The sequence below is a fragment of the Eutrema salsugineum genome, unplaced genomic scaffold (genome assembly GCF_000478725.1).
Source record: "Eutrema salsugineum unplaced genomic scaffold, Eutsalg1_0 scaffold_14, whole genome shotgun sequence".
Taxonomy (NCBI): Eukaryota; Viridiplantae; Streptophyta; class Magnoliopsida; order Brassicales; family Brassicaceae; genus Eutrema; species Eutrema salsugineum.
This window is the reverse complement of record NW_006256877.1, coordinates 7,562,957-7,587,449: the sequence shown is the minus strand read 5'-3', so window position 1 is coordinate 7,587,449 and position 24,493 is coordinate 7,562,957. Positions and strand designations below refer to the sequence as shown.

The 24,493-nt window shown below is 44.1% G+C and overlaps 1 non-coding gene across 1 annotated transcript; it reads left to right on the top strand.

Annotated features, from left to right (window-relative positions):
* Window positions 1-7,866: 7,866 nt before the first annotated feature.
* LOC112088802 lies at window positions 7,867-7,973 on the top strand. The gene has a single exon (XR_002900738.1). It is a non-coding gene; the product is annotated as a small nucleolar RNA R71 (small nucleolar RNA).
* Window positions 7,974-24,493: the final 16,520 nt, after the last annotated feature.

Here is a 24,493-nt window from a genome sequence, read left to right as displayed (position 1 = left end):
GGTTTGTGTAGCTCCTGAATCTCTCATATGCTTCACCCAAAACCTTTCATTGCAGTGCTGAGTGAAGCTAGAGATTTGGTTCCTCAGTTTTGCAGTTCTTGAGGTGGAGAAGAACTTAGATAAGAAGGCTTGCTTGGATTGCTCCCAGGTTTGAATGGAGCCTCTTGGAAGATTCTTCTCCCATTGATGAGCTTTATCGCCAAGACTGAATGGGAATAGTCGTAGCTTAAAGCTGTCTTCTGAAACTCCATTGATCTTGGTCAGATCACACACCTTATCAAACTGGTCCAAGTGTTCCAAGGGATCTTCCATTGCTAACCCATGGAACTTTGAGTTCTGGACCATATTCAGCAATGATGCTTTCACTTCAAAGTTGTTGTTTTGCACAGGTGGTGCCTGAATACCAGCTCCATACTGATGAGCATTGGCCCTGTCATTCTCTCCAACATAGACTTGGGGTTGCTCATATCTTCTTTGCTGTGGTTGGAAAGGGTGGGGTTGGTGGTGCACCTGGTGTCTTTGCTGAACATTGGCCTGATGCCTCTGTTGATGAGCTTGAGCTTGTCCCTGGTGGACATAAGCTTGTTGATCGTGCACCTGTTCCTGCTGAACATTACCCTGGTGAAGCCCTTGACCAACTCCAATACCAGCTCCATGACCTTGAGCCTGTTGCTCCTGAACTGGTTGTTCTATATCTACCACGTGATCTCCTTGTTCTGCCATCTCAGTCTGATCAATTTGTCTACCACGTCTGTCTCTTCTCCTCCTTGGTACCAAAAGGTTGATGTTGTCGTTTAGAGGAAAAGGAGGACCACAGCTTCTTGATCTAGACCTGGTGTTCATACACCTGAAATCACAAACAGAACTTGAAAGTTCTCAGATATCTTGTGCCCAAGAACTATTCCTTCCTGCACCATGAAGTGGCATTTCTCCCAGTTCAACACCAAGTTATGCTGCTCACTGATAGACAAGACTTTTTAGGGTCTCAGGGCTATCAATCCCCTTGTCAATGCAGCACAAAGAGGTTTATCAATCCAGATGTGGTGTTAGACACTAAGCTATATGATCAAGTTCTTAATTCAAGCAAACAAGAGTGGGTTTTGATTAATCTAGAGACAACTATGAACATAAACAGGATTAAAGACTAATGACAATGACAAATGATATGAATATGATATGATGGAGGCATGAGATTCTAGACATGATAGTTGGTTAGGGTGCTTTGGTGTTAAACTAGAAATGCTAATGACAATGATGAGACATGATTCAAATGATTAAGAACTCTAATCTAGGTTAATCCTCTCATGAAGGTATTAACCCCTATACTAATCCATTTTCAAACCAAATTCCCATTTGTGAAATATGAATCAATATGCATTAATAAACAGTTCTCAATGATCATTCAAGCATTTAACAAATCATTCCCATGATGAAAAATTGCTTAAACCTCTAACACAACTCTTTCAGGAATTTCATCAAACACTTTTGGTGCATGAAATTCCCAGAATCTAGATCTCAAGTGATTATCAAGGATCTAGCATAGAGAACAGTTGTTTAGAGAAATGAATCAATGAATCTAGCCCTAAGCACTCCTAATCTAACACTTTAGCACCCTAACCTACACATCTAGAACCTCATTAAAGTAACTACTCACTAATCATGATCAACACACTAGATCCTTTGCAAGATGTGTTGTTAATCATGATTAGAAGTTGATTTTGATGATAAGAAATGATGAGCAAGAAGGAAAGAAACTGCAAATCGATTTTAAACTCTCTAAAACAAAGTGCATTCAGTAGGTTTTCACCAAAGGGGAAAGAAGACTAAAAGTAGATTAGGTGTTCTCTCCAAATTAGGTCTAAAAACATTATAAAGGGGGCTTGGGCGAACCGGGTCAACCCCGAACAAACCGGGTACTGACCCGGCCTTGATGGGCAAAGAAAGGTTTGCCACGGTCTGGTGCGTCCTTGGTGTGACCGTGGCATTCCTGACCATGTCAAAGACTTCATTTGTGTTCTTGGTTCATTTTGATGCCACGGTCTGATCAAGCTTCATCTGGAACTCGTGGCAAGCTACCGTGTCAAACGCCGAAGATGTGTAGAAGTTGTCTCCAGCCACTTGTTCATTTGCCACGGTCAATTCCCAGACCGTGGCATTCAGCTCGTGCCAATCGCCGAAGGTATGTAAAGGTTGCCACGGTCAAACCCCCAGACCGTGGCATTTAGGCCGTGTCAATCGCCGAAGGTTGCAAGATTCTTCTCAGCCAAGTGCATGCTTGCCACGGTCAGGTGTAGACCGTGGCATGAAGATCGTGTCATTGGCCGAGGGTGCACAAAAGTTGCCACGGCCAAGTGTGGACCATGGCATTCTATCGGGGCATGCTTAACTTGGTCGCTTTGGGCTGTCTGGACCATCTCGCATTCCGGAGAGTGTAACTTCCTGGAGACTTGTCCGAATTGAGTGATTCCGGTTGCCGAAGACAGAGGACTCAGTTATCTACAACTTTGGTGAAGGACCTTTCGATGCTTGGGAAGTTTAAGGCTTCCTGGAGGGCACATCTTTGCAGTGCATTTACACGACCAGAGAGAGGCGTCTAGACATGTGTCCATTCCGGAGACCGTATCCTTCTGCTCAAAGCTCCGAATTGACTGATCTCGGATTTTCTGGAAAGAGGACTCAAATGTCTCTGATTCTCATGAAGGCCCCGGAAACTGAATCGGCCTGGAAGTGCACCGTCCTGTGCATCTTTCAGAACTGATCTGCTCGGTCCGGAACAGCTGCGAGACAGGGGTTCCTTCCGACGAGCTTAACTCTCTGCTCACGCGTCCGAATCCCACGATTCCAATTGCTATGAAACCGTGATCAAGTCTTCTCCAACTTCTATGAAGCACCCGCCATCCGAATCGGACCGGAAGGCTCCCCGGACAGGCGATTTCTGAGACACGTTCACACCCGGAGATTTTGGCCGATACACTTCATTCGCGGTACATGAAAATGGCCGGTAAAGCTTCCCGCGGTACATGAAAAAGGCCGGTAAAACCTTCCTGGCCAGCGAGAATGGCCCATAACCTCCCAAGACCCGATTTTTCCACTTTTCAAGCTTTGCTCACCATTCCACCTCCTGGATTCATCTTTTCAGCTCCATATTCACCTGATAGACACTCAAAACATGCAAAGACTCATTGGGACCTAATGCATCTCCTAAGTTCTAAAACAAACCCTAAGGACCTAAAATGCATGAAATAAAACATGATTTGGAATGATTTATGCAACCTAAAGGATGCAAATTATGAACATATCAACTCCCCCACACTTGTCCTTTGCTTGTCCTCAAGCAAAAAGAGCAAATGAGAGAAAGAGGTTGTATGCAATGGGAGTTCACATTTTCTTTTTGAGAGAAGTGATCACAATGAGAATTCAAGTTCATGCTCAATTATGCAATGCAAAGTCATACTCAGATAATTGTCAACTCAGCAAGGAATCTCCACAAGTTCTTCTCTCTCTCAACCCTTTCACATTCATTAAGCTTTTATCAGGTGGATCTCATGATGCAAGGTTTAAACAAGCTGGTTTGGCTAGGGAGAGACTATGAGATTAAAATGATCTCAATCAGTGCTCAAGTGGGTTTAATGCAGCAAAGGGATCTCTCTATGAATGATCAAACTTTGGCAGAATGCTAAAGGTAAAAAGCAACCTATGCATACAAGGGCAAAGACTCATCACACCCCACCCTCTACTCAAAGCTTCCTCACTTGCTCAAAAATCCTCACTTTTCACTCTCATTTTCCTCTCACTAGGGGATTTACTTTTCACTTTTCCTCTCAAGTCTTGGAACTCAAACTTTACACAGCTCTTTTTCTTTTACAACTTCTAGCCTCTTCTTTCTTTCTTAACAAAACATTTGAGCCTTTTGGCTTCTTTTCTTCCTTTTTTACTTAGAGGCTAGACTCTTTCTCTTCAACAAACCAGAGCTCACTTTCTCAAAACACCAAGACTGATTTCTTTTTCTTTCATTCCCCTAGCTATTTTCACTCTCTCTTTCCTACTCATCTCACCTTTTTCCACTCACCAAAAAGTCTTTTCCCCTACACTTATTCCTTGCCAAAACTTTCAGTTCCTTGATGTTGGAACACAGCACTCAATGAGACCTGCCCTTGTCGCTCTAAACCTAACACTTTCTGCTAAGTTTGATCCAAGGTGGCCTTTCAATTCACACACAAACATTGGCTTGAAAGAAGGATGGGTTCAAGGTATGGGAACTGATCCATGATGTGGATTCAGCTACTTGAGCTAAGGAAAAGAGTGGTAAAAACAATGGTTCTAGCTCAAGTATGTATATTGGTATCCACAAGCTTTTTTTTTCAAACAATGCATCACAAGATATTTTCAAGTCAAGTTCAAGGTTCCCACTTAATTAGAGTTGAGTTCAATTCAAACTTGCTTCTCAGATTCAAATCATTTCAGACTTTGCAAGCACAGAAAAAGATTCACAAGCATATTCAATTCAAGTTCTCAAAGTGATGTACTCTCTAGAAAACCTATCATTACTCCTTGCAAGATGCAACCTATATGCAAATGCAATCTAGACTCAATCCTAAAAACTGAGAATGCAACTACATGGCCTTTTTTTTTTTGGTTTTTATATGCACTTAGATGAGACTACATGAATATGCAACTAAAATGTGACTCAAGACTCAAAGTGTAAAATAAGAAAAGAGAAAACATGATTAGTAAAGGATGAAACTCCTCCCCCACACTTAAATAACACAGTCCCCTGTGTTATAAAAGCATGAGAAAGGAGTTTAAAACAAAGTAAACAGGTAAAATGCAAAAGAAAAAGAAAGATCTACATGCTATTTACAAGGTTTTGAGTGTTTACCTCAATTGCTGAGGTTTGAACCCGAGCTATATCTCCTTCCCTTTCTATTGCCACGGTCTGTTGTTTCCCGTGTCAAACTCCTCGTGGCAGTGCTCATTTCTCGGTCAAACCCTCCAAATCTTTGCCACGGTCAAACCTTTAGCCCGTGTCTTGTAGCCGTGGCAAACCTCGAATCCATGCCTTTGTTAAACTTTGTGTTGCCACGGTCAAGTGTTTATCCGCGTCTCGTGGCCGTGGCAAAAACCGAATTAAAACTTAGCCCTCTTTTCTTTTGCCACGGTCACCTTCCATCTCGTGTCATTACCACCGTGGCAAAGGCCGAACCAGAGTTGTGCACCATTTGCTGTGCCAAGGCCAGGCTCTGACCCCGTGTCTTGTACCTCGTGGCAAATCCCGAGCCTTGGACATCTTTCATTCCTTTGCCGCGGCCACATCTTCTTCCCGTGGCAACTCATCGTGGCAAACCCCGAGCCCTGGACATCACTCATCTTTTTGCCACGATCTGGTCTTGAGACCGTGATTATCTCCCCGTGGCAACACAAAGATGCTTGCCACACCTTGTTTCCGACGGTGGCCTGTACCCATGTCAACGGCAGAGTCAAGCTTGCCTCCATTCCTTCACCTCTTTTCATCATGCATTCACTTTCCAAGGGTTTAGACTCAAACCTATAACCTGTGGACACTTAAACAAACCCATCAAAACATCCTAAAACATAAAAAGAAAGGAATCAAAAGATCAAAAGCATATTTACAAAGGATAAGCTTGGGGTGTCTCCCAAGAGCACTTTGTTTAAAGTCTCTAAGTTTGACTATGGAAAACCTGTTTTTAGCTGGGGTGAGGTTGAGCACTGATGCTCTTCAGCACTTCAATGGTCCTGAGCATGGAAGCTGAGTTGGTTTGCTGCCTTTGGGAACCATTAGACCCTTGTCCTCTAGATCCCACCTTGAGACCTTTGTCCACCAGCTCTTGAATACCATCTGGGTCTTTATCAAAGATGGCCCTTGTGAGACATGCCCTCACTTCAGCAAACAGACCTGGCTTCCCATTGCAATCCAGCTTATACTTCAGAGAACCATCATCATCAACCCAAGGAGTGAGATCAAAGTCTTGAGAAGAAAGATCAGGTTTAATACTTTTGTCTTCTGATGCTGAGGCATCACTTTTGGTGTTGATCATCCTTAGATCACTAAGTGTAGGAGACCATGAGAGCAAGATGTCTTCTTCTCTGATCAATGTCTGTTCAGTCCCATCCTTGTATACAGGGTTGGTGTGAGGTTCTTTTTCCATTTCCACAGCTGAGAGAGATTTGGATCCACCTAAAATCCCAGCACTTCCTACATACTTCATCTCAAGTACCTTAGGGGGTTCTATCTCTTGAACAACTGATCCACAAAATTCAGCTAAAGGTGGTTGAACAGGGTAAAAGGCATCCTTATCCACCTTTGTAAGCACCACTCTTTGAGTATCAAAGTCAATCATTGCACCAGTGGTGTTGAGAAATGCAGTTCCAAGCAATAGGGGGAGCTCTTTGGTCTTCTTCATCTTCATGATCACAAAATCAGTGGGAATTATGCATTCACCAACTTGAAGTGGATAGTCTTCTAAAAATCCATATGGTTTCTTGGAGTAGGAATCACCAAAGGTGATAGAAGAGGGGTAGGACGTTATAGACTTGACCTTTAGCTTCTCCATTATATCTTTAGACATTATACTCACACTTGAGCCTGAATCACACAAAGCATTCTCAACTCTAAAGTTTCCAAGAGTGCAAGAGATGGTGAACTTCCCTGGGTTGCCTAGCTTTGGGAGGGAGGTGGGCTTCATCTGAGTTGATTCAGAGGTGGAGGCACAATCTGTTAGCTTTGCTTGACCAGTTGGATGCTCTTTTGTTTCAATAGAAACTGAATCATTCCTTTGCTGAACAGAAAGAACTGAGCCGGCTGCCCCCACACTTTTGCTCTCAATGTCCTCATTGAGTTCATGTATGAAGCCCATGAAATCCTCTATAATGGCATTCTCATCCACATGAGTTTGTGCAGGTTCACTAGGGACTTGACCATAGAGAAGGTCTTCTATTTCTTGCACAACAGCTGAGTGGTCATCATTGGAGTAGATGGCATTGCAATAATCCTTTGGGTTTTGAAGAGCTTTACCAGGAAGAGAGACTTGTTGTTCAGAAGTGCAGATGCCCTTGTTCTTTTGAATAGACTTTAGTTCAGCACCCAGTGTCTCCAGGTCAGATACCATCTTTTGTTGTCCTAGTAATAGCTGTTGGAGAAGAACATTGAAAACAGGACTTTGGTGAACAGTTGGTGGCTGAAACTGATGTTGAACAGGTGCTTGCTGTTGGAACTGTGGAGGACCAAACCCAGGTGGTGCCTTTTGCTGCTGTGTATTGAAACTAGGACCCTGAAATGGTTGCTGTTGCTGACCAAAACCTTGATTCTGACCAAACTGATTCTTTGGTTGAAAAGATCCTTGAAAGTTGTTCTGGGGAACAAAGTTTTGTGGAGCTTGAGGATTGGGATACACCTGGTCTTGTGGGTTAGCTACATTGGTGTTCCTGTAAGAAAGGTTTGGATTGGCATTACCATACTGATATCTTTGGAACCTCTGATTCCCAATGTAGTTGAGCTCCTCCTGGGTAAGACCTTCTTCACTTATGTTCTCAAAGATTTGAGAAGGTTCCTCATACTCTCCAACAAAATGTATTGGCTTCTGAGTGGTGAATTTCAGCTTGTCTAATTCACTTCTCAACTCCTTAACTTCTCTGGTGAGCCTCTGTTCTGAGCTTGAACCTTCAGACCTATTTGATCTGTCATAGTCTTCACCATAAGTATCATTGCTCAATGCTAAGTTCTCCACTAGCTCTAAAGCAGCATGTATCTCTTTACCCAGAAAGTTCCCATTGGAAGCAGTATCCAGCTGGTTTCTAATCTTGGGAAGAGCTCCTCTATACAGTGTGCTGAGAAGAGAAGCCTCACTAAACCCATGGTGTGGGCATTGGTTTGTGTAGCTCCTGAATCTCTCATATGCTTCACCAAAACTTTCATTGCTTTGCTGAGTGAAGCTAGAGATTTGGTTCCTTAGTTTTGCAGTTCTTGAGGTAGAGAAGAACTTAGATAAGAAGGCTTGCTTGCATTGCTCCCAGACCGTGGCATTTAGGCCGTGTCAATCGCCGAAGGTTGCAAGATTCTTCTCAGCCAAGTGTATGCTTGCCACGGTCAGGTGTAGACCGTGGCATGAAGATCGTGTCATTGGCCGAGGGTGCACAAAAGTTGCCACGGCCAAGTGTGGACCATGGCATTCTATCGCGGCATGCTTAACTTGGTCGCTTTGGGCTGTCTGGACCATCTCGCATTCCGGAGAGTGTAACTTCCTGGAGACTTGTCCGAATTGAGTGATTCCGGTTGCCAAAGACAGAGGACTCAGTTATCTACAACTTTGGTGAAGGACGTTTCGATGCTTGGGAAGTTTAAGGCTTCCTGGAGGGCACATCTTTGCAGTGCATTTACACGACCAGAGAGAGGCGTCTAGACATGTGTCCATTCCGGAGACCGTATCTTTCTGCTCAAAGCTCCGAATCGACTGATCTCGGATGTTCTGGAAAGAGGACTCAAATGTCTCTGATTCTCATGAAGGCTCCGGAAACTGAATCGGCCTGGAAGTGCACCGTCCTGCGCATCTTTCAGAACTGATCTGCTCGGTCCGGAACAGCTGCGAGACAGGGGTTCCTTCCGACGAGCGTAACTCTCTGCTCACGCGTCCAATTGCTATGAAACCTTGATCAAGTCTTCTCCAACTGCTATGAAGCACCCGCCATCCGAATCGGACCGGAAGGCTCCCCGGACAGGCGATTTCTGAGACACGTTCACACCCGGATATTTTGGCCGATACACTTCATTCGCGGTACATGAAAATGGCCGGTAAAGCTTCCCGCGGTACATGAAAAAGGCCTGTAAAACCTTCCTGGCCAGCGAGAATGGCCGATAACCTCCCAAGACCCGATTTTTCCACTTTTCAAGCTTTGCTCACCATTCCACCTCCTGGATTCGTCTTTTCAGCTCCATATTCACCTGATATACACTCAAAACATGCAAAGACTCATTGGGACCTAATGCATCTCCTAAGTTCTAAAACAAACCCTAAGGACCTAAAATGCATGAAATAAAACATGATTTGGAATGATTTATGCAACCTAAATGATGCAAATTATGAACATATCACTCACATCTCTCCAAGAACTGTGACAAATTAGAGAGACAATCCGAGAAGGAGGAGCCATAGACACTAAAATCATCCATGAACACCTCAACCTTCTCTTCAATGATGTCAGAGAATATATGCATCATGCAACGTTGAAATGTGGCAGGGGCATTACAGAGACCAAAACGCATTCGCCTGTATGCAAATGTGCCATAAGGGCATGTGAATGTTGTTTTCTCTTGATCTCGGGGATCTATGGGAATTTGGAAGAACCCCGAGTACCCATTGAGAAAACAAAAGAAGGGGTGGTTTGCAAGCCTCTCTAACATCTGATCAATGAAAGGTAAAGGAAAATGATCCTTCCTAGAGGCTGCATTGAGCTTTCTATAGTCTATACACATTCTGTGTCCTGTGACAGTCCTAGTAGCTATCAGCTCATCCTTCTCGTTTTTAACCACTGTGATCCCACCCTTCTTGGGCACAACATGAACAGGAGACACCCATCTTGAGTCAGAAATTGGGTAAATTATCCCTGCTTTAAGAAGTTTTAGTATCTCCTTCTTAACCACTTCCTTAAGGTTGGGGTTAAGACGTCGTTGATGCTCAATAGAGGACATAGATTGGTCCTCTAGGTGAATCCTATGGGTGAAAATGTCAGGAGAGATCCCTCTAATATCAGCCAAAGAATATCCTATGGCTCTCCTGAACTTTCTTATCTCACTAAGCAATGCACTCTCTTGATGTTCTAATAAGCTATCATTGATGATTACTGGATATGTGGAGTTTAAGACCAAGAAATCATACATGAGCCCTGTTGGTAGAGGCTTGAGCTCAACAGGGGGTGCATCAGCCTCATTCCAATCCTGGTCCAAGCTGCTTTGGCTGGTGTCTGATCCTTTGATAGCAAAAACCTCAGAGCCACTTTGTTCCAGTTCCAAAAACCTTGTCTCAGCATCCAGCTCTCTAGCATTGTCCAAATACAACTTGTACCCTTCACTTGCTTCTGCTAAGAGCCCATTGTCTCTTTGTTCTTGAGTTATAGCAGCTTGAAGAGGATCCTCAGTGTTCAGCTCCTCAAGCAACTCATCAGCCAACTGATCCATTGTCTCCACATAGAAACATTGATCTTCAATGGTGGGTTTCTTCATCATCTCATTCACATCAAACTTGAGCTTTTCAGACCCAAGTTGAAGCTCTATTATCCCACCTCTCACGTCAATTATGGCTCCTCAGTGGCCTAGAATAGCCTCCCCAAGATAAGAGGATCAACTGGTTCCTCATCCATTTCCAGTACAAAAAAATCTGTTGGAACCTCAAAACCACCTATCTTAACAGGTAGATCTTCCAACATACCAACAGGCAATCTAACTGATCTATCTGCAAGGATAAGAGAGATACTTGCAGGTTTGAAGACTCTAAAGCCCAGCTTCTTTGCTATGGAGAATGGCATCAAGCTGACGGATGCTCCTAGATCACAAAGACATCCAGAGAATAGAAGAGGTCCAATGGCACAAGGGAGTGTGAAACTCCTTGGATCAGTCAACTTTCTTGGAATGGACTTCTTCTGAATGATAGCATTGCATTCATGACTTAGTACCACCATGCCTTGAAGCTCTTTTGTCTTGTTCAGAATGGCATCCTTCAAGAACTTCCCCATCTTCGGCATCATTACAAATGCATCAATGAGAGGCATAGTGAGTGGTGTCTCATTGAGTGCCTTCTCAAATACAGCTCTTGCTTTGTCCACAAGTTGCTTCTTAAATCTCTCAGGAAATGGAAGCTTGGGTTGGTATGGAGGTGGTGGCACATATGTCTTCTCTGGTGCAGGTTCCTTTGCTACCTCTTTACCCTTTTCTGTCCTTGGTTTCTCAGCAACTTGATCATCTGTTAAGGCTGCCTCCCCCTCAGTTTGATCATTGTCCTAAATGATCACATTGTTGTTCTCAATACCAGGTAACTCCTTTCCAATCCTCAGTGTAATGGCCTTATCATATTCCTTGGGGTTGGGTTCTGGTTTTCCAGGTAGGTGACCCTGGTTCCTTGAGCTTGATGCCTGGTTCTGCTTCAGTTCCTTGATGTCCTGCTGCATGGCTGCATTCTGGCTTGCAAAGATCTGTTGACCGTGAAGTAGTTGTTGCAGAATACCAACCATATCTGTCCCCATATGTGGTTGCTGAACTTGTGGTGGCTGAAACTGTTGTTGAACGGCGCCTGCTGTTGGAACTGTGGTGGACCAAACCCTGGTGGTGCCTTTTGCTGCTGTGAACTGAAACTAGTACCTTGAAATGGTTGCTGTTGCTGACCAAAACCCTGATTCTGAGCAAACTGATTCTTGGGTTGAAAAGACCCTTGAAATTTGTTCTTGGGAACAAAGTTCTGTGGAGCTTGAGAATTGGGATAGACTTGGTCTTGTGGGTTAGCTACATTGGTGTTCCTGTAGGAAAGGTTTGGATTGGCATTACCATACTGATATCTCTGGAACCTCTGATTCCCAATGTAGTTAAGCACCTCTTGGGTTAGTCCTTCTTCACTTATGTTCTCAAAGATTTGGGAAGGTTCCTCATACTCTCCTACAAAATGCATTGGCTTCTGAGTGGTGAATTTCAACTTGTCCAATTCACTCCTCAACTCCTTAACTTCCCTAGTGAGCCTCTGTTCTGAGCTTGAACCTTCAGATCTATTTGATCTGTCATTGTCTTCACCATAAGTATCATTGCTCATTGCTCTAAAGCAGCATGTATCTCCTTTCCCAGAAAATTCCCATTGGAAGCAGTATCCAGCTTGATACGAATTCCCAAAGAACGGCACAGACTTGGTCGGTATCGGATGGATAAATCCTTGACTCCAGCTGGATCTCGGAGCAGATGCTAAGGCGTGAGAGTAAATCCCGAAAATCCTTAGGCCCAAACTCGCGGAGAATAACTTGGAACAAGGGGGTGAAAGAAAGAGAAAGAGTTCGCCGGTAAAAGGATGTTAGGGCGTGGGAAATGGATTCCCGAAAATCCCTAAGCCCCGATTACTACTAACGGAAACTTAAACTTTGCAGGCGAAGGCTGCGTCAAGTTCTATGGAGTGAACTTGATAAATCAAAATGATTCAAGAGGCTAACCACCTAAGGAATCGAAAAAGTTCAAAAAGAACAAAGGAGAAATCTCAGTTTTTATTTTATAAGTGAATGGCGAAAATGAGAAGGGGTACAAGCCTTTATATAGCAGGCGGAGTAGTCCAAGAGACAAACTCGAAAATGACAGAAAAATTAATAAAGTCTTTGACTGAAATAAATAAGCTAAGGACTGACTCTTCGGCTGGCCTTTGACTGACTCTTGAATTGCCAAGCCGAAAATGACTCTTGCGCTGCCGACCCATGAACCAGACCGCAAACAAACCTGGGTCGAGAGATGGGCAATGGACTTAACCTCATTAAAACCCCACCCGGTAAACCCATTGGGACGAATCCGGGTGTAAAGAAAAAGAGTATTAAGCCATCACCCGGACCAGATTAGTTACAGCCGGCGTTCATGAGCACAGTCACAATCTTGGGTGATGCTGGGTCGCCTGGTCCGTTCATGAGCACAGTCACAATCTTTGGTGATGCTGGGTCGCCTGGTCCGATCTTGATCCCATTAAGTACAGCTGAACCGTCTCTGCCAGCTTCTTAGCTCTGGATCGTGTCATGGGTCCATCCGGTACGGCCAAATGTGCTTCCGGAACCTCGATTCCATTGTCTGGGTCGTCCTCCGGGTCCATGATTGTATCATCCTCCCCCTCTTGAAAAGGACTTGTCCTCAAGTCTGGTCCATCTGCGACAAAGGGAATATGGTCAGAAATGTTGAAGCTGGTACTGACTAAGTACTTACGTCGTAAATCAATCTTGTAGGCGTTGTCATTGATCCACTAAAGGACCGTAACGGGACCATCCACACGAGGCAATAACTTGGACTTTCTTTCCTCCGGAAACCTGTCCTTCCTCAAATAGACCCATACTAGATTGCCTGGTTCAAACACTTTTTGGCTCTGGCCCTTGTTAGCGTGCTTCTTGTAAAGCTCGGTCTTCCTTTCAATGTTCTGCTTGGCCTTCTCATGAATCTGCTTGACAAGCTCGGCCTTTTTCTTCCCATCCATACTTACACGCTCAGACAAAGGTAAAGCCGTAAGATCAAGAGGAGTAAGAGGGTTAAAACCAAAAACCATTTGAAACGGGGAAAACAATAGAATGACCCGCATGGTTATAAGCAAATTCTACATGTGGTAGACAATCTTCCCACGTCCTAAGGTTCTTTTTAATAACAGAACGAAGTAATGCAGAAGAGGTTCTATTAACGACCTCGGTTTGGCCGTCGGTCTGTGGGTGGCAAGTGGTGAAAAAGCATAACTTAGTACCTAGTTTTGACCAAAGCGTTTTCCAAAAATAACTAAGAAATTTAACATCGCGGTCAGAAACTATAGTCTTAGGCATTCCGTGAAACCTAACCACTTCTCTAAAGAACAAATCAGCCACATTAGACGCATCATCAGTCTTATGACAAGGTATAAAGTGCGCAATTTTTGAGAACCTATCGACCACAACAAAGACAGAATCCCGACCCGTTCTAGTTCTTGGCAATCCTAACACAAAATCCATAGAAATGTCCGTCCAAGAAGAGCTAGGAATGGGTAAGGGAGTGTACATACCTGGGGATTGGCTTTTGGATTTCGTATACTTACAGGTGATGCATCGGCCGCATATTATTTCCACATCTCCTTTTCATATGCGGCCAGAAGAAATGATCCTGGACCACACTAAGAGTCTTGGCCACTCCGCCATGAGCTTCCCTAACAAGCAGATCACGAAGGGAAACATTAGGTATACAAAGGCGGTTTTCATAAAACAAGAAGTCATCACTCCGAAAATATTTTCCAGTGGCAAATTTAGAATAGGATTGATAAACTTCCTGGAAATCTGGATCGGAGGTGTAGGCTTCTTTGATCATTTCAAAACCGAGGACCTTGGCGTCTAAGGTCGAGATCAGGGTGTATCTGCGGGACAGGGCGTCGGCCACAACGTTTTCCTTTCCTTGTTTGTACTGGATCACGTACGGAAACGTTTCAATAAACTCCACCCATCTGGCATGCCGCTTATTCAGTTTCTGCTGGCCTTTGAGGTGTTTAAGAGATTGATGAACCGTATGAATCACAAACTCTTTTGGCCAAAGGTAGTGTTGCGAGGTTTGGAGCGCACGGACCAAGGCATAAGGCTCCTTGTCGTAGGTGGGATAGTTCAAGGTCGCGCCACCAAGCTTCTCACTGAAGTAGGCAATAGGCCGTTTCTCCTGCATTAGGACCGCACCAATACATACACCAGAGGCATCGCACTCAATTTCAAAGGTTTTCCTAAAATCAGGCAAAGAAAGGAGAGGTGCATGAGTTAGCTTGTTTTTAAGGAGTTGGAATGCTTCTTCTTGTGCCGTGCCCCATTTAAAACCAACGTCCTTTTTAATCACTTTGGTGAGAGGCGCTGCTATAGTACTGAAGTCCTTTACAAACCGTCGGTAGAAACCGGCCAGGCCGTGAAAGCTTCGGACCTCTCCAACCGTCTTGGGACTGGGCCAGTCTTTGATCGCTTTGATCTTTTCTTCGTTGACCTGGATCCCATTGGCACCTACAACAAAGCCTAGGAACACAACACTATCCGCGCAAAAAGTACACTTTTTCAAGTTCCAAAACAATTGCTCCTTCCTAAGCACTTCTAAGACTAACCGCAAATGCTCTAAGTGCTCGGCCAAGTTCTTCCTATAGACTAAGATATCATCAAAGTACACGACGACAAAAGCGCCTATGAACGACCGCAAGACATGGTTCATAAGTCTCATGAAAGTGCTAGGGGCGTTGGTTAAGCCAAACGACATTACCAACCATTCATAAAGCCCATGCTTTGTCTTAAAGGCTGTTTTCTATTCGTCCCCTTCTTTCATCCTTATTTGGTGATAGCCACTTTTCAAATCTATCTTAGAAAAAAGACAAGATCCGTGAAGTTCATCAAGCATATCATCCAAACGAGGAATGGGATGTCTGTATTTTACCGTGATATTGTTGATTGCACGACAATCAACGCACATACGCCAAGTGCCGTCCTTCTTTGGCACAAGTAAGACCGGGACCGCGCAAGGACTCATACTCTCTCGTATATGTCCTTTCTCCATCAGCTCTCTGACCTGCCGCTGTAGTTCCATTGTTTCAACAGGGTTGGTTCGATACGCGGGTCGGTTTGGCCAGGACGCACCAGGAACAAAATCGATCTGATGTTCTATTCCGCGGATGGGAGATAATCCACTTGGGCTTTCTTCTGGAAAGACGTCCTTGTATTCCTGCAAAAGAGGCAAAACGCTGCTCGGAAGATCCGGCTCACGGTCAGTAAGGCTAGCCAAAGCACTTTTAAACATTAACAAGACAAAGGATTGTCTCGTAAGCATGGCGTTCTTGAGTTCACTTGGCCTCACAAAAAGAGTTTATTTTCTCACGGGTAAACTTTCTAAGGCCGTTTATGGGGTTTTTCTCAGACTCTCAGATTTAGTGGAAGTGTTTAGATGGTCACTCACAACGCTTTTTCCTTTGTGGCTTTGTTCGAGTTTGATCTGGTCTAGATAGACCTCTTGCGGAGACAAAGGCGATAGGGTGATCTTGCGACCTTGGTGTTCGAACATGTGCTTGTTGGAGAAGCCATCGTGAATGGCCTTGCGGTCATACTGCCAAGGTCGGCCCAAAAGGATATGACCAGCTTCCATTGGTAACACATCACACATGATCTCATCCTCGTACCGTCCGATAGATAATGGAACCGAGACCTGCTTGGTGACCTTTAGCTGCCTTTGGTTGTTTAGCCACCTGAGACTATAAGGATGTGGGTGCTTGTGCGTCTCCAGGCCAAGTTTCTCCACCATTGTAGTGCTTGCCACGTTCGTACAGCTGCCTCCATCGATGATCAGGCTGCAAACCTTACCCATTACCAAGCACCGGGTATGAAATAGGTTCTCGTGTTGATCTTCCTCTTTTACGGGTTCCTGAGCTAGTAGGACTCTCCGTGCAACGACCAATTCACCTTCTGCTGCTCGTTCCTCATCCTCCTCATTGTCTTAAATCGGTCCAGTATCCTCTCCATCGGACACGATTTCACCTGAGTCAAGAAGCAACATGGTTCGTTGGTTCGGACATTTATTAGCATAATGACCTTTACCTCGACACTTAAAACATTCGATGTCGCGGTGTCTAGCCGGTGTAGCCTCGGCTTTTCCTTTGAAATCGGGTGCAGAAGAGCTGGGTTTGGAATCCGACCTGGGCTTAGCGTCGGATCAAGATGGGTAGCTCGGCTTATCAGTAGGTCGTGAACTGGAACCATATGCGGGTCGGTTGGTGCCTTTGCGTTTTAGCTGTTGTTCCACTAGGATCGCCTTATGGTACATCTCACCAATGTCCTGATAGTCCTGAAGCTCCATACGGTCTTGTATATCACGGTTTAGGCCACTCAAGAACCGGGCCATTGTCGCATCCTCCGGTTCTACCGTATCGGCTTTCAGCATTAGCCGATCCATTTCTTGGTAATACTCCTCAACATTCTTGGATCCCTGGGTCAAACGTCTGAGTCGAGTGTGAAACTCCCGATGGTAGTGGCTTGGTACAAATCTGCGTCTCATCATTCGTACCATCTCGTCCCAAGTTTCGACCGGTCGGTCACTGTTCCTTCTCCGGTTGGTAACAACTTGGTCCCACCAGTCTACCGCGTACCCATGGAACTCGGTGGCGGCCAAGTTGATCTTCTTTCTTTCCGAGAAGTTCTGACAACCAAACAAAATGTCGATCTTCTTTTCCCACTCAAGGAATGCGTCTGAATCGGTTGTACCATAGAAAGATGGGACCATCAGCTTCATGCCTCCAAGGTCATTGTCGTTTCGGGCTTGGACTGGTTCAGGTTCGTATTGTCCCCAGCCTTGATCATTACGGTCTTGTCGAGCCTCGTCCCAGTTACGGCCGCGGGTTGGATCTGGGTTGTATCGCTCGTGGTTCGGCAAATGGTTTTGACCACGTCTATCTTCTCGGCCACGTCTGGGTCGTACCTGACTACCACCCGAGGTATGACCATCAGCGTAAAATGGGTTGTCTCCGACAAACTCATTCCGGTTATGATTTCTCTCCCTCCAGGTTGGGTCCTCCTGGTCACTGCGATCATTTCCTCTGTCCCGTCTAGGCTGAACCACTTCCAACCGTTCTATAAACTGGTTCATGTGATCCAGCAGCTGAGTAATCTGGTCCAGCCTATGGTTCATAGTGACTTTTCTCACTTCTTTTGACCGAATAGTGGATGGCTCTGATACCACTTGATACGAATTCCCAAAGAACAGCACACACTTGGTCGGTATCGGATGGATAAATCCTTTACGCCAGCTGGATCTCGGAGCAGATGCTAAGGCGTGAGAGTAAATCCCGAAAATCCTTAGGCCCAAACTCGCGGAGAATAACTTGGAACAAGGGGGTGGAACAAGGGGGGGGAGAATAACCGGTAAAAGGATGTTAGGGCGTGGGAAATTGATTCCCTAGTAATCCCTAAACCCTGATTACTACTAACGGAAACTTAAACTTTGCAGGCGAAGGCTGCGTCAAGTTCTATGGAGTGAACTTGATAAACCGAAATGATTCAAGAGGCTAACCACCTAAGGAATCGAAAAAGTTCAAAAAGAACAAAGGAGAAATCTCAGTTTTTATTTTATAAGTGAATGGCGAAAATGAGAAGGGGTACAAGCCTTTATATAGCAGGCGGAGTAGTCCAAGAGACAAACTCGAAAATGACAGAAAAATTAATAAAGTCTTTGACTGAAATAAATAAGCTAAGGACTGACTCTTTGGCTGGCCTTTGACTGACTCTTGAATTGCCAAGCCAAAAATGACTCTTGCGCTGCCGACCCATGAACCAGACCGCAAACAAACCTGGGTCGAGAGATGGGCAATGGACTTAACCTCATTAAAACCCCACCCGGTAAACCCATTGGGACAAACCCGGGTGTAAGGAAAAAGAGTATTAAGCCATCACCTGGACCAGATTAGTTGTGCTGTGCTGAGTGAAGCTAGAGTTTTGCAGTTCTTGAGGTGGAGAAGAACTTAGATAGGAAAGCTTGCTTGCATTGCTCCCAGGTTTGAATGGAACCTCTTGGAAGATTCTTTTCCCATTGGTGAGCTTTGTCACCAAGACTGAATGGGAATAATCTTAGCTTGAAACTGTCCTTGAAAACTCCATTAATCTTGGTCAGGTCACACACTTTATCAAATTGATCCAAGTGTTCCAAGGGATCTTCCATTGCTAATCCATGGAACTTTGAGTTCTGGACCATATTCAACAAGGATGCCTTCACTTCAAAGTTGTTGTTTTGCACAGGTGGTGACTAAATTCCAGCTCTATAATGATGAGCATTGGCCCTGTCATTCTCTCCAACATAGACTTAGGGTTGCTCAAATCTTCTTTGCTGGTGTTGGAAGGGCTGATGTTGGTGGTGCACCGGTTGTCTTTGCTGCACATTGGCCTGATGCCTTTGTTGATGAGCTGGAGCTTGTCCCTGGTGGACATAAGCTTGTTGGTGGTGCACCTGTTCCTGATGAACATTACCCTGATTTAACCCTTGACCAACTCCATTACCAGCTCCATTACCCTGCGCCTGTTGCTCCTGAACCGGTTGTTCTATATCCACCACATGCTCTCTTTGTTCTGCCATATCAGCCTGATCAATCTGTCTTCCACGTCTGTCCCTTCTCCTCCTTGGTACCAAAAGATTGATGTTGTCGTTGAGAGGGAAAGGTGGACCACAGCTTCTTGATCTAGACCTGGTGTTCATACACCTGAAATCACAAACAGAACTTGAAAGTAATCAGTAAAAACAAGAAAATAAGCACTTGATCTCAAGAACAGATCAGAGCTTAATGCTAAACAATCCACAATTTGGCAACGGCGCCAATTGATAACTAAGAGTTTTCAAGGCTCTTTGTAGAAGTTATCAATCCCCTGTCTTGTCGTACAAGGGGTTTATCAATCCATATGTGGTGTTAGACACTAGACTATGTGATCAGATTCCTAATTCAAGAAAACAAGAGTGGTTTTGATTAAATAATGACAACTACAAACTTAAAAAAAAAACAGGATTAAAGACTAAAGAAGAACTAAACAATGACAAGTGATATGAATATGATATGATGGAGGCATGAGATTCTAGACATGATAGTTGGTTAGGGTGCTTTGGTGCTAAACTAGGAATGCTAATGACAATGATGAGACATGATTCAAATGATTAAGAACTCTAATCTAGGTTAATCCTCTCATGAAGGTATTAACCCCTATACTAATCCCTTTTCAAACCAAATCATCATTTGTGAAATATGAATCAGTATGCATTAATAAACAGTTCTAATGATCATTCAAGCAAATAACATTACATCATCATGCAGCAAATGCTTAAACCTCTAATACAGCTCTTTTAGGAATTTCATCAAACACTTTTGGTGCATGAAATTCCCAGAATCTAGATCTCAAGTGATATGCAAGGATCTAGCATAGAGAACAGCTGTTTAGAGAAATGAATCAATGAATCTAGCCCTAAGCACTCCTAATCTAACACTTTAGCACCCTAACCTACACATCTAGAACCTCATTTAGGTGACTACTCACTAATCATACCAATCTCTCTTAAACCTTTGCAAGTTGAGAAGATTGGCATGATTAATGATGAGAAATAGAGATGGAGATGATAGATTAAGAAGAAAAACAGCTTTAAACACAAAGATCTCTTAAACTCTCTTGATTAAACACTCAATAATCGATATTTCTCTTCTTAGTGGAGTCTTTCTAAAACGAACCGGGTCAGCCCGGAACAAACCGGGTCCTGACCCGGATTTAGTGGGTAAAGTGGAGAATGTGCGGGTTGGTCCAGTGTCTCCCAGGTCGCATGCCCAAGTCGCACAGGTGAAGAACTTGTCTTGTGAGACTTAAATCGCTTGGTTTTAGCCGCACGCCCAAGTAGGTGTGTTTTGCGAGTCTTTGTGCGGCTTAGTCTTCTTCTTCTTCATCTCGCAGGACCAATGCGGTTTCTGGGGAAAGTACATGCGACTTGGTCATCCCTTAGTCCCAGGTCGCAGGCTCAAGTCGGTGTGGATTGCGAGTGATCGTGCGGCTTAGTTCCAAGCGCGACCAACTCGCATGCCTAAGTCGCACGATTGTGGACTTAGCATTTTTCTTGCTCGGGAGCCTCAGACCTTATCCAGTGATAGCTTACCCGCACTTCTCAACTCGCAGCATCAAGTTCCAGGCATTCATCTTCAGGCCTGCGAGTTAACCAAGTCGCAAGACTATCTCGCAGCATTCAGAGCAGCTTGGACCACTTCGCATTCCAGGAGGCGTAACTTCCAGGATATTGGTCAGGATTGTGTGACTCCGGTTTAAGAGGACAGAAGACTCATATATCTTCAACTTTGGTGAAGAAAGCTTCGGCGCTTGGGAAGTGGAAGGCTTCCTAAAGGGCTCATCTTCGCTTGCTAGACATGTGTCCATTCCGGAAACGTTATCTTCTTGCCCATAGCTCCAAATGGAATGATCTAAGACGTTCTAGAAATAGGACTCAAATATCTCTGATTCTTATGAAGGCCCCGTAAACTGAATTGGCTTGGAAGTGCACCGTCCTTCGCATTCTTCGGAGCTCATCGGGTCGGTCCAAAACGGCAGCGAGACAGGTGTTCCTTCCGACGAGATTAACTCTCTGCTCACGTGTCCGAATTCCATGATTCTACTTGCTCCGGAACCGTGATCTAGTCTTCTCCAACTTTTATGAAGCACCCGACAGCTGAATCGGACCGGAAGGTTCTCCGGACAGGCGATTTTGGAAATGTGTCTGCACCCAGAGATTTTGGCCGAGAAATTCATTAGCCGGTATGCGTTTTGGCCGAGGAATCCTTCCGCGGTACGTGAGAATGGCCGAGAAAACCTTCCTGCGGTACGTGAGAATGGCCGAGAACCTCCAAAAACCCATTTTCACCATCTTTCAAGCCCTGGTTGCCATTTCTCTTCCTGGATCCATCTCTCCAACTCCAAATAGCTCCAAATACACCTGATAAACACTCAAAACATGCAAAGACTCATTGGGACCTAATGCAACTCCTAAGTTCTAAAACAAACCCTAAGGACCTAAAATGCATGAAATAAAACATGATTTGGAATGAAATATGCAACCTAAATGATGCAAATTATGAACATATCATTATGTGTGCGACTTGGGATCTTCTTTGTTTGACCCGCAGGCCCATGTCGCACACAAGTCTCTTCTGCACGGTCTTGTCCTTCCTCTCATGCTGCGGCCTGACCCAACCTTGATATACTCATATTTTGTCATGTTTAGGATTGCATTTTTTTCCAAAAATTGAGTCTCATGCATACATTTAGGTAGTTTTACATATATTTGTCTTTGCTTTTGTCTTTAGTTTGGAATTGCATTAGGTCCTAGAGATTTTTGCACTTTTGGAGTGTTTACAGGTCATTTGGAGCTAATTGGGAGCAATTGGGACAAAACCCATGGAGAGACCATCACCTTATGTGCATCAGACTCGGACAAGTGTTATGGAGCCGACGATTCTTCAACTTGATCACCTGCGAAGGAGGACTTTCACCAGGATTCAGCCTCCGGAGTCTTCATAAAGAATCAAGAGCGTCGAGTCAAGTTTCTAGAACACTTTAGATCGTCTTATTTGCAGTTTTGAGCTGAAAGTTACGGCGATAAGAAGCAGTACATGTCTCGGAGCGGATATAGGACCAAAGCAACGCGCATCAAAGAACCTGTGGAACGGAGCCCTTGCCGACGTCATCTGAACCCGAACCTTTCACCAAAGTTGGAGATGATTGACTCACGGTCCCAGAACAGTCGAATCATTGGATTTGGAGTCGTGAGATGAGACTTAATCTCACCGGAAGATGCACCTGTCTCGCTACAGTTTCAAGACCGATTCAATGAGTCACAAAGATAGCGTGGGATGATGCCCTTCCAATCTGATTCAGTTGCCGGGGTCTTCATCAAGATTCAAGTTCTTCGCGTTTTCTTTCCATAACATCTAATATCACCCAGTTTGGTGCTATTTACGGAAAGATATTGTCTCCGGAGTGAACACTGGTCCAAGAGCTCCCTTTTGATCGTTTCAATGCGTTGCAAAGATGAGCCGCCAAGGGAACCTTCCGCTTCCAAATATTTGGAGGTTTCTTCACCAAAGTTCGAGATATTTGAGTTTTCTTTCCAATGAAGTTGAAATCATGCCATTTGGATTCATATCCTGGAGGTTACTCTCCCCTGAATGCGAAGTGGCCCGAGAAGGTTTCGGTTGTGCGATACGGTACTGCGACTTGATTAACTCGCACCCATGAATGTTCATGCTCTGGGAACAAGTTGCGACTTTAGAGATGAGTGTAAGGAGACTCTGAGCAAGTTAGAGACTTCCAGAATCAAATTTGACTAAGTCCACAAAGCTGTGCGAGATAGGCCTGCAAGTTGGACATGAAGGGGAACCATGTAGCACATGTGTTCGCAATTTACACCAACTTGGGCCTGCGACATGGGACTAAAGGAGGACCAACTCGCACACATATTATCTCCAGAATGCGTCTTGGTTGTGCGAGTTGAAGAGAAGAAAGCCTGAACAGCACAAACACTCATAGTTTACACCTAGATAGGCATGCGGCTGGGGCTGAAGGATTTAATGTGCACAAGGCTGTTTCTATAGCTGTGAGACTTGGGCCTGCGACTTGGGAAGCACCTGACCATATCGCACACTTGAGACATGACCCATTTGAAGCCGGGTCAGTACCCAGTTTGTCCTGGGCTGACCCGGTCCGCAAGAGACACTATATATGCTTTTTAGGGTTTTTCCCAAGACTTAAGCTTTGTTTTCTCTTGTTTCTCTTTCCCCTTCTGTTAAAAAACGAGTTTGTTAAAAGATATCTCAAGGATTTAATCAATCTAAGTCTGTTTCTTATCATCTCATCTTCTTATATTTGCTTCTAATCATGATTAACATCACCTCTTGCAAAGGAAATGGTGTGTTCATCATGATTAGTGAGTAGTCTTCTTTTAACCTTCTAGGTGTGTAGATTAGGGTGCTTAGATGTAGCTTAATTATTGTTTAAGCTTAGATTCTCTTCTCCTTTCCTTAGTTAGCTGATCCTAATGCTAGATCTCTCATTATACGCTTGATCTAGAACTTAGGCATTTCTCCACCCACAAGGTGTTTGATGAAATGTCTGAATGAGCTAACTTAAGGGTTTATGCCTTTTTCATCATGGGAATGATTGTTAAATGCATGAATGACATATTAGAACTGTTTCATAATGCTCATTGATTCATATTTCACAAATGATGATTTGGTTTGAAAATGGATTAGTGTAGAGGTTAGTGCCTTCATGAGAGGATTAATCTGGATTAGAGTTCTAAGTTAATTGTAATTTGAGATCATGTGATGCTTGCTTTATCTTTCTGTATAAGATTCAGTCTTTCTTAGCTCTTACTTTGATGCACAAAGAGGGTGTCTGGTCATTTTAGACTTGGAACCTTATGCTTGTTGATTGATTATTCATCTAATGGGAATTAGTCTTGATTAAGTAATTTGCAAAGAGATTTCTGTCATGAGAATGAATTAATCTGATTTGGAAGTCTAGACTAAAGAATTGCAAATGTTGCATTGTTTGCTTAGCATCATGAATTCACATTTAAAGCACCCTGATCAATGATCACATCTAGAGGTTTAGCTTTATCATTATTTGAATTTGAGTGTTTGTTTTGTTTATCTTGTTGCTTGTTCTTAATTACTGCTTGTCTTTGTTTGTTATATGTTTTAGATCACTTAATCACTAACCTATTTCTTTAGACTTGGATTAAGGATAGTTCCATATAGTCTTAGTGCCTAGATAATCTTCATTTGGATTGACCCTCAAGTGCTACAACACAAGAGGTTAATTGACCTTAGTAGGCTTAAAAAACCTACTATCAAAGCTCATGCTGTCTCGCATGTCCCAGGTCGGTGTTTATTGCGAGCTTTCGTGCGGCCTGGTCTTCTTTGTATCCAACTCGCATGACCAGGTCGCACGTTCTGAACCTTAGACAATATGTTTGCTTCTTCTCAATGTGCGGCCTGGCTCCCTCTTTGAACCAACTCGCATTCCCAGGTCGGTGTGAAATGCGAGCGTTTGTGCGACCTGGTGCTTTCTTAACCTGACCCACAGGCCTGTCTCGCACATTTTTAGCACTTAGACGTCACATGTTCTTTTCGTCTAGCCTCTAACTGAAAAGAAAAGAAGCCAAAGAGCTCAAATAAGAAAGAAAAAGAGGTTAGAGGTTACAAGAGAAAGTGAAAAAGAGCTATGG